This window comes from Rattus norvegicus, chromosome 5 (genome assembly GCF_036323735.1).
Source record: "Rattus norvegicus strain BN/NHsdMcwi chromosome 5, GRCr8, whole genome shotgun sequence".
Taxonomy (NCBI): Eukaryota; Metazoa; Chordata; class Mammalia; order Rodentia; family Muridae; genus Rattus; species Rattus norvegicus.
This window is the reverse complement of record NC_086023.1, coordinates 157,532,666-157,542,501: the sequence shown is the minus strand read 5'-3', so window position 1 is coordinate 157,542,501 and position 9,836 is coordinate 157,532,666.

The following is a 9,836-nucleotide window of genomic DNA, read 5'->3' as shown; positions in this document are numbered from 1 at the left end:
AAATGCAGGAGGCAGGTGGATATCTTTCATTTCTAGGCCAGCCTGGTCTACATAGCAAATTCCAGACCACTTGGTGCTACATAATGAGACCCTGTCTTAAAAACAAACAAAATCCTTGAAATGTTTTGGGGGAGAGCCCTCTGCTCCCCTTCTCCCTGGGCCACGCCCCTTGTTCACCTGAATAGATGTGGAGTGCCCATCCCTGTACTGGGCACGCTCACCTGTCCTCCATCTCTCCTGACTCCATCCAGTTTCCTGGAACATCTGGCACTGTCTGGTCTAACCAATGCTCCTTGCTTATTGTACCCTTTGGTTCTAAGATTCCCGTGACACTGGGTCAGAAGTGAACTCTCGGGGGACAGTTCCCTGAGGTGAGGGCATGAAGCAGGCACATTGCTTATGCTAGAAAGTACTTCTTCCTCACTTGGGCCATGTGACAAATGACAGCAGGATGTGGACCTGGTGGTGTCCTCTCTATACTGGGTCACCTGCCTGCGTCCATGTACCCAGCAAGTTAATCACTCAAGGAGTACCATGGCTTCCAATATGGCCCCGTCATCTGACCCCCCCCCCCCATCGCCTCAATTCCTGCTACTGTGAAGAAAGAGAATTTCCTCTTTTTTCTTCACAGTCATTAACTGGGGCTTCTGTAAGATTAACAAGGGAAAAGCAAACACCGGTTGATTGACATTTGTTCCTGTTGCATGCTGGGAGGAATTGCTAACTCTCTGGGGTGGATCTCCTGGGAAATTTAAACCTCAGACCTCAACCCCAGAGTTTCTGGAAACAAGAGAAAAAGAACATCTGAAGAAGATTGGGGCTGGCTGAAGGAGAAGCAGAAACAAGGCAGATTTTGTCCCTCATAAGCCCAGGCTCAAATCGGCCATTGTGCTAAAGGGGGCCTATCTGAGGTGGGCATGTTCAGATCCATAGTCATATTTCAAAGTGGCATGTTCTTGTGGCCACTTTCCACAGCCTTGTGTTCTCCAGGCTCATGATGTCTGCACGTATGACACCTGTCGCCTGCGATCCTTCCCTGGCCTTTGCTCCAAGGCTCATGATTCTTCTCAGGTCTTATCCAGTCACCATATCAGATGGAATTTCTCTCTGAACACACTAGGCTGGGGAATGGGTTCAGTGAGGAACTACGTGAGGAGTTTGGATCCTCTGCATCCAAAACTGAGTGTGTCAGCTTCTGTCTGACTAGAGGCAGAGACAGGACAGTCCCTGGAGCACGCTGGCCAGACAATGTCACCAAAACAACAGGGAATTCCAGGATCAGAGAAAGAACTTGGCCTCAAGTAAATAAGGTGGAAATAGAAGGCATCTGCCATTGACCTGTGATGCCTGCATGTGTGCACAAGTATGAACACAAGCACATATACATGTATACATGCATATAAATACCACATGAGTATTATGTGTGTGTACCTCGACTATATGTGTATATATCTATATATATACACATGTGTGTATGTTTAGTATATATATATGTATATATTATAGTACATACAGATATGTGTGTGTATATATGTGTGTATATATACGTGTGTGTATGTATATATACACACACATATATGTGTATGTGCATATGTCTATAATGTATATGTATATATGTATGTGTGTATATATGTATATTCATATATATATACATATATATATATTCAGGATGTCATGTGACTGCCTTAAAGACAGGGCAATTCCGGGAGGTTCTCAAACAGCCAGTCCAGCCAGACCTGGTACCTCAGAGACATGAAGATCATTAGCGAATATTTGGAAAGCACTTAGACCAAGGCCTGGCATCCCGCGAGTAATCAGCGACCAGCTGTGACACTCTAAGTGGCCATTCTGTTTATTTTGGGGGAAAGATTCACAGTCAAGCGGTGGGTCAGGCATCTGAACCTTGACTCCCTCCCTGCAGTCTGGTCTCCAGTCTCCTGCAGCAGTCCTTGTCTTTGTCCTCCCTCCCTGGGTCCCTCCCCCACCTCCTCCCCAGCCCTGAAGCAAAGACACTCTGGAATTCATCCCTACCTGAATCACTCAATTCCGGGAGCCTTCGAAGCCTCAATATTGTTGCAGCTAATTTAACATGGTTAAAACGCAGCAGTTATTAGTGGCTCTTTGAGCAGGTGGATGGCGCAGCTCCAATTCCCGCAAATGAAACTTACTGCTCTGGGAGATTGAGCCACTGTTCTCCCCCCCACCATCCCTCCACCCCATGTCCTTGGCTTCTGAGGGGGTGGAACTGCAGCTGGGATCTAGGCAGCCTTGATACCCAAGCCTGAGCACCCAAGTTCTCATCTGGCTGACACTGGGTACCACACACCCCACTCAATTAAGGGGAGCCAGGGAACCAGAAATTAGTGGACTGCACCTGGGCCTCTTAGCCCTAACCCCGTGTTTATTAACTAATTAACTTCAATTTCGGGGGTGCACACATGTACCCCACAGAGGCTAGAAGCATCAGAATCCTAGAGCTGGGGTTGTAGACGGTTATGAGCTTCCTGATATGAATGCTGGGAACCAAGGTCAGGTCTTTTAGCAGAACAGCAAGTTCTTAACCATGAAGCCATCTTGCCAGCCCTCGACTCTACAGTTCATTATGGTGGTCTTGGCTAGGCTTTTCTCCCCTCCAAGACTCAGTTTCCCTAGTTAAGTGAGTATCTATTAAACTTCCAGATTCCCAGAGCCCAGAGTCTGTCCTGACAGGACTGAGACTGACTGAGCCCTGGTGACCTGCAGATAAGGCCCAGGTGTGGAGGGACATTTAGCCAGCTGTGGCTGCTGGCTCCCTAAGAGATGCACTGAAAAACCCTGATGCCCTTCTCCAAAACCTTTGTCCTTATGGGCATTAGAGTTCGTGTGTTGAACAGACAGACTTGGGCCCAGCAGCACCCGCCCAATCTACCTGCTCCAGACCAGTGAGAATGATCCAGTTAGCCCTGTTCTCCCTCAGACTCTCTTGGTTTTCTTTTTTCTTTTTTTCTTTTTTCTTTTTTTTTTTTTTTTGGTTCTTTTTTTCGGAGCTGGGGACAGAACCCAGGGCCTTGCGCTTCCTAGGTAAGCGCTCTACCACTGAGCTAAATCCCCAGCCCCGACTCTCTTGGTTTTCAAGTGCTCTGCAGCCCAGTGTAGTTGGTCGCATGCTTGGGTTTAAGGCAAGGTTCTAAGGGCCGAGGATGTGGCTCAGTTAATAACGTGCTTGTCTAGCATGTACGAAGCCCTGGGTTCACTTCTCCAGCTTTGCGTAAACTGGGCACCGTTAAGACAGGCCCGTGATCCCAGAACTGGTGAGGAAGAGGCAAAGAGGATTGGAAGTCCAAGATAGTCCCGTCCCAAGCAAAGAAGAAAAAGGAAGAGGGGAAGAGGAAATATAAGAAAAACCATGCTTTGTGTGATTGGGTTGGTTTCAGTTTTGTTTTCTAGACAGGGTTTCTCTGTGGAGCCCTGGCTGTCCTGGAACTCACTCTGTAGACCAGTCTGGCCTTTGACCTCAGAGACCCACCTGTGCTGAGACTAAGGTGTGCATCACTAGGTCCCAACAACCCTGCAATTTCAAAGCTAGACTAACAAAAGCTAAGACCACTGTCTTGTCGATGGAAGCCTGAGTTGTCATGCTAAGATGTGTCCTTTGGAAAGCTATGGTGTGAGGCAGCCCAAGCTACAGGGAGGGACATATGTCCTTGACCAGGAGTCTGTAAAATGAGCATCATACCCCGGTACTTTTTAAAATATATGTATTATTATATATGTGTTGGCCAGTGTGGGCCACGGCACGCATCTATGGGGCAGAGGGCAGCTTTGGGAAGTCAGTTCCTTCCTACTCTACTAGGGTTCTGGGCCAGAACTCATGGAGTCTGTCGGGCTCGCTTGCCAAGTGCTTTTACCTGCTAAGCCAACATGCGGGACACTCCACCCCCACGCCCCGCCCCTGCAACACACAATTCTTTCATTTTTAAGTCTTAGTTATAGATGAAGTCTTGCTCTGTGGCCCAGTCTGACTTTAAGTTTATAGTCCCACCTTACACCTCCTGAATAGCTGGGATTACTGTCCTAGCACCCTGCCCTCTAAAAATCCCACATCTCACCGTTCCTTTAGCAATACCTAGGCAGCCGGTGACTCCTCAGAAGCCTCTGTGAACTCACAGGCTATCTAAGCAGCAGCTGGACCTGGACCTCTCCCTTCTCCTTGGGGCTGTGGCTATACCTGCCTGGTTGTGATGCAGTTCCCCACATTCAAGCTACACTCCTCATCTGTGTTAGTTAGGGTTTTACTGCTGTGAACAGGCACCATGACCAAGACAAGTCTTAATAAGGGCAACATTTAATTGGGTCTGGCTCACAGGTTCAGAGGTTCAGTCCATTATCATCAAGGCAGGAGCACGGCAGCATCCAGGCAGGCATGGTGCAGGAGGAGCTGAGAGTTCTACATCTTCATCCGAAGGCTCCTAGTGGAAGACTGACTTTCAGGCAACTAAGGTGAGGGTCTTATAGCCCATGCCATAATGACACACCCACTCCAACAGGGCCACACCTTCTAACTGTGCCACTCCCTGGGCTGAGCCTATACAAACCATCACATTCCACTCCCTGGCCCCCATGGACTTATTCAAACATATGAGTTTATGAGGACCACACATAAGCATAGCATAATGCAAAATCCATTTAGTCCAACTTCCAGAGTCCCCATAGTCTACAGCAGTCTCAACAATGTTAAAAGGCCGAAGTTCAAAGTCTCTTCTGAGATTCATCCAATCACTTAACTGTAATTCCTAGAGCAAGACAGGAAACCAGCTGGGCAAACACCAAACTCTGCGTCTCCATGTCTGATGTCAAAATGGTCTTCAGATCTCCACTCCTTTTTACCTTTGTTGACCACAACAAACTTCTTTCTCCTGGGCTGGTTCTATTCCCTCAGCAGACAGCCCACAGTTCTGGCATCTCAAACATCTTGGAGTTTCCAAGGCAACTTCAATGTTACAGCTTCTTGTTTCAATGTCGGGAATCCACACATGATCTTCTGGGCTCCTCCAAAGGACTGGCTTCACTACTCCAGCTCTGCCCTCTATAGCACTCTAACCTCAGAGTGATCCACTCCACTGCCACTACTATTCTTGGTGATCAGCCCATGGTACTGGCATCTCCAATATGGTGGGGTCTTCTGCTGCAACTAGGCTTCACCTATAGCCTCTTATAGCTTCCCTTCTTGGTGCCAAGCCTCAAATCCTTTGCATGACCCCTTCAGTTCTGGGCTGTCAACTACAACTGAGACTGCACCTTCACCAGTGTCTTTTCCTGGCCTTTCACAGTGCCAAGCCTCAGCTGTTTTTCATGCCTTCAAAACCAGTACCGCCTGGGTGACTCTTACACATTACCAAGTACAGCTGTAGCACAAGGTACAACCTTGGCAATCTCTGGAACACAGCTTCTTCATGCTTTCAGAAAACACTTCCTAGAACATTTCACCTCAGTGATGCTGGTCTCTTCTTAATCACCACTAATTTCTTAGCTCCAGCTAACCAGCATCAATTGTCCTAGTAGTCCCCTCTATTCTGGACTCTAAAGCCAGAGCCACATAGCCAAACCTGCCAAGTTCTGCTGCTTGCTGTGGCTGGAACATGGCCCCCTTTTTCTATTACATTATCACTAGCTTCCCTTTTCCAATTCCTTCACTGCCCAACCTTGGCTGTCCTGGATCTTGCTCCGTAGACTGACTTTGAACTCATAGATCTGCATGCCTGTCTCCTAAGCACTGCGATTAAAGTTTTTCTTCACCTAGAACTTGCTCTGTTCTAGGCTGGCCTTGAACTCAGAGATCTGCTTGTCTTTGCCTCCTGGGATTAAAGGCTTGTACCCCATACCTGTACATAAATTTAGCTGGGTGGAATCTTGCCCCAAGTTCATTACTACCACAATCTGTTATCTCCTAGTTTCAGTTCCATTTTACTTCCTGGTGTTCCTTTAATACTCAAACCATATATTTTACATTTTTCCTTTCTAGGCTTGCTACGCTTGTTCAAAACGCTCTTCATGAGACTTGACCAGAGAATGAAATCTCTGTTGGGCTTTTTTGAGACTTCCTTAGTCAATGCAATTAATAAAAATCTCTTCACCTTAGCCTCAGGTAGACTCTTCAGAAAAGGGCAAAAAGTAGCCACATTTTCCACCAAAATACCACAAAACAGTCTTTTTGCCACATTCTGAAATTCTTCTCCTCTAAAACCTCTTGGGCCAGGTGAGCACGGTTCAAATTTACTCCCAGCAACAAAATCTTCCATATTCCTACTATGATGACAGATCAAGCCCCATTTAAAGCATTCTGCTGCTTTCCAAATCCAAAGTCCCAAATCCACATTCTTCCAAACTAAAACATGATCAGGCCTATCACAGCAATACCCCAGTCCCTGGTACCAAGTTGATTTGTCAGGGTTTCTATTCCTGCACAAACATCATGACCAAGAAGCAAGTTGGGGAGGAAAGGGGAGGAAAGACCAAGAAACACGTTGGGAGGAAAGGTCACACTTCCACATTGCTGCTCCTCACCAAAGGAAGTCAGGACTGGAACTCAAGCAGGTCAAGAAGCAGAGCTGATGCAGAGGCCATGGAGGGATGTGTCTTACTGGCTTGCTTCCCCTGGCTTGCTCAGCTTGCTTTCTTATAAGATCCAAGACCACCAGCCCAGGGACAGCACCACCCACAAGGGGCCCTCCCCCCTTGATCACTAATTGAGAAAATGCCTAACAGCTGGCTCTCATGGAGGCATTTCCTCAAGGGAGGATCCTTTCCCTGTGATAACTCCAGCTTGTGTCAAGTTGACACACAAAACCAGTCAGTACAGCATCCCTGGGGCAGGTGCATCCTCAAGTTATTGCAAGGATGCCAGCATGCATTTGCCTCAGGGCTGCCCTAATTCCTGGATCCTGACTCATTCACTCTGCAGCCTCTGCCCTTGGAGAACCCCATGCACAGCCTGTCAAGCAGCCCTGTTCCTAAAACCCTCAGTGAAAGAGCCCATCCTACTACAGCTCACAAGCTTGGTCCAAGCCAAAGCCCTAGGCCCGGTGTCTTCCTCCCCTCCCCCCAACAATCCTGCAGGAGGAAGAACTCCAAGCTGCTTTTCTCCACTTGCTTAAATGACTTTCCTCCCTCCCCCTTGGCCAAGGCTGTGGTTTTCAGAGTTCTTGTGAGGCATTGTGGGAATTTGAAAGGACTCTGGTTCCCTTCAGCATGTTTGACCTACCATCTCCCTTGGATCTCCACCCGATTCCTCCTGAGGTGGATACGCTTTGTCTGTTTACCGAGGGGACCACAGAGTTCCCTGGGAGCGACTGTGTTAACAGGACAGTGGGAACAAGAATGAACAACTTATCAGTCACTGAAATGCCTGGTCACCCCAGGGAAGGCTTAGAGAGTCCTAGAGTTAGCGCCCTGTGGCCCAGTATATGTAATGTCCGAAGTCTCAGTTTCCTTGTCTGTAGAATTGAAATTATATAGTAAAAGTTGAGTCTCTCTTATCTGAAATACTGTAGCTTAGAGATGTTTGGACTTTGCTAGAGTTTGAAAGATTTATGTATACATGAAAAGGTATATTGGGGAAGGGCCCAAATCTAAAAGTAAAATTCATTCATGTTTCATGGTTACCTTATATGTGAAAGGCATAGCCTGAAGGTAACACACACACACACACATACACACACACACACACGCACACGCACACACACGCTCACATGCACACATGCAGGCACATACACATATGTATATATAAACTTTTTGAGAGAGAGTCTCACATTTTCCAGGATGGCCTTGAACTCATGACCCTCTGACCACAGCCTTCCAAGTTCGGAGACTGCAAAAGTGTGGTCATATTGCCCAGATACCTTACGTAAATATTTTAAATAATGTTATACAAGAGGTGAGCTTTCTGTATGTGATATTTTTTTCCAGGACTTGAAAATGGTCAGATTTTGACATCCGGCTCATTGGCACACATCTGTAATCCCAGGGAGTTGGATGACTGAAGCAGGAGGATTGCAAGTTTGGGATGAAGGAGCACATACTGCTCTTGCAGAGAATCTGAGTTCAGTTTCCAGCTTCTGCATCAGGCTGCTCCCAGTCGCCTGTGACTGGTACTTCAGGGACTCTGTGGCCTAAGATTGTACCGTGACACCCACACACACCCACACAGATATTCATAAATAAAAATAAACCTTAAGGCAAGCCTGGGCTACATAGAAAGTCCTTTCTCAAGACTAAACAGAAAGTCCGAGTAGAGATGGGGGAGTAGAGGGCTTGCCTAGCCTGGCAGGGCCCTGGCTTCCACTCCCGTAGCTGGTTTTCTTTGCTTCGCTTCCATTTAGCAGCGTTTAGAAGTATTGGGCTTCTGTTCCAGGCTTAGCCTGCAACGCCCACAGCTTTCAGACGGTCTGTACACTACTTGGTAAGTTATGGCTTTAAAATTGCGTGTGATTGACACTCGGGATAAGTACCCTGCAGCTCTCAGTCATCAATCTACACAGGCTGTGGTTTGTCGGGTCTTTCCGCCAGCTTCGCAGGAGGAGGGGCCATCCTTGCTCTCACCGTCAGTGGCTCATGCTTAGAACCACCCTGTCGGAGGAACAGCTTCTCCATCCGCTTCAGTTCGGGTGCTACTGCTGTGAGGAGAGGCCAGGCTCATGGCACCTCTCACAAAGGGAAACGTTTACTTGAGACTGGCCTACAGTTTCAGATGTTTAGCCCATTATCATCATGGCGAGAAGCGTGGCAGACATAGGGCTGGAGGAACAGAGTTCCACGTCTTGATTGGAATGTAGCAGAAGGAGACCGCGTGCCACACTGGGTGGAGCTTGAGCATTGAAGACCTTAAAGTCCGCCCCCACACTTCCTCCAATAAGGCCACACCTACCCCAACAAGGCCACACCTCCTAACAGTGCCTCTCCCTATAGGCCAAGCATTCAAACTCAGGAGTCTACAGGGCCATGCCTATTCAGATCACACCATCTCTGCCCCAATGCTGTGTTATCTGTGACGGGAGGGACTTGGCCATCTTCTGCCTTCCAGGCCTGGGTCTGTCTTCCTCAGGGCTGGGACCCTGGTGCCTGGTGAGTGCTAAGTACTCTTGCTGAACAAACGAATGGATGCTAAACCTCAGTTCCTCTCGCCCTCAGGGAGATCATGGTTTCTAATAGCCTGGGTGTGAAGTGGGTCAGCGGCTGTCGATCTGGCCAGGCCGGATGAAGTAGATGGCCAAGGCCAAGGTGTTCTCAGCACCACTGAAGCATTGGTGTGAGGCTACAATCAAGAGACTCGGCCTCTCTCTGCAGAAGCCACTGAGTGGAATGTTGATATGATGGTAGGGCACAGTGTGATCCAATACATGTGACACTGTGCTGTGCTGTGTGTGTGTGTGTGTGTGTGTGCGTGCATGCGTGTGTGTGTGCGCGCGCGTGTGTACGTGTGTGTGTTTGTGTGTGTGTGTCTGTCTGTGTGTGTGTCTGTGCATGTCTCTGTGTGTGTGTGTCTGTGTGTGTGTGTGTGTGTGTGTGTGTGTCCTCCATGGCTGCATTCAAAGGCAATGGGCTTTATACCCCTATGTTCAAATCCAGTACCACAGCTGCACTAGCTGACCGTACCTCCATTCTGTAACTCTCATGATGCACACCAGGAACCTCAGGCACGGAAAGTTTCTGGAATGTGCCCTAAGTCACTAAGCTATTGTGTGGCTGCAGATTCCAGCCTGGAGACCCCAAGACTGTGTATACGGTGCCAGGTGACTGACAAGGTCACTTGTGAGTGCACAGCAAAGTTGTGATTGACAGGAGCCTTTAGCCTCAGTCTG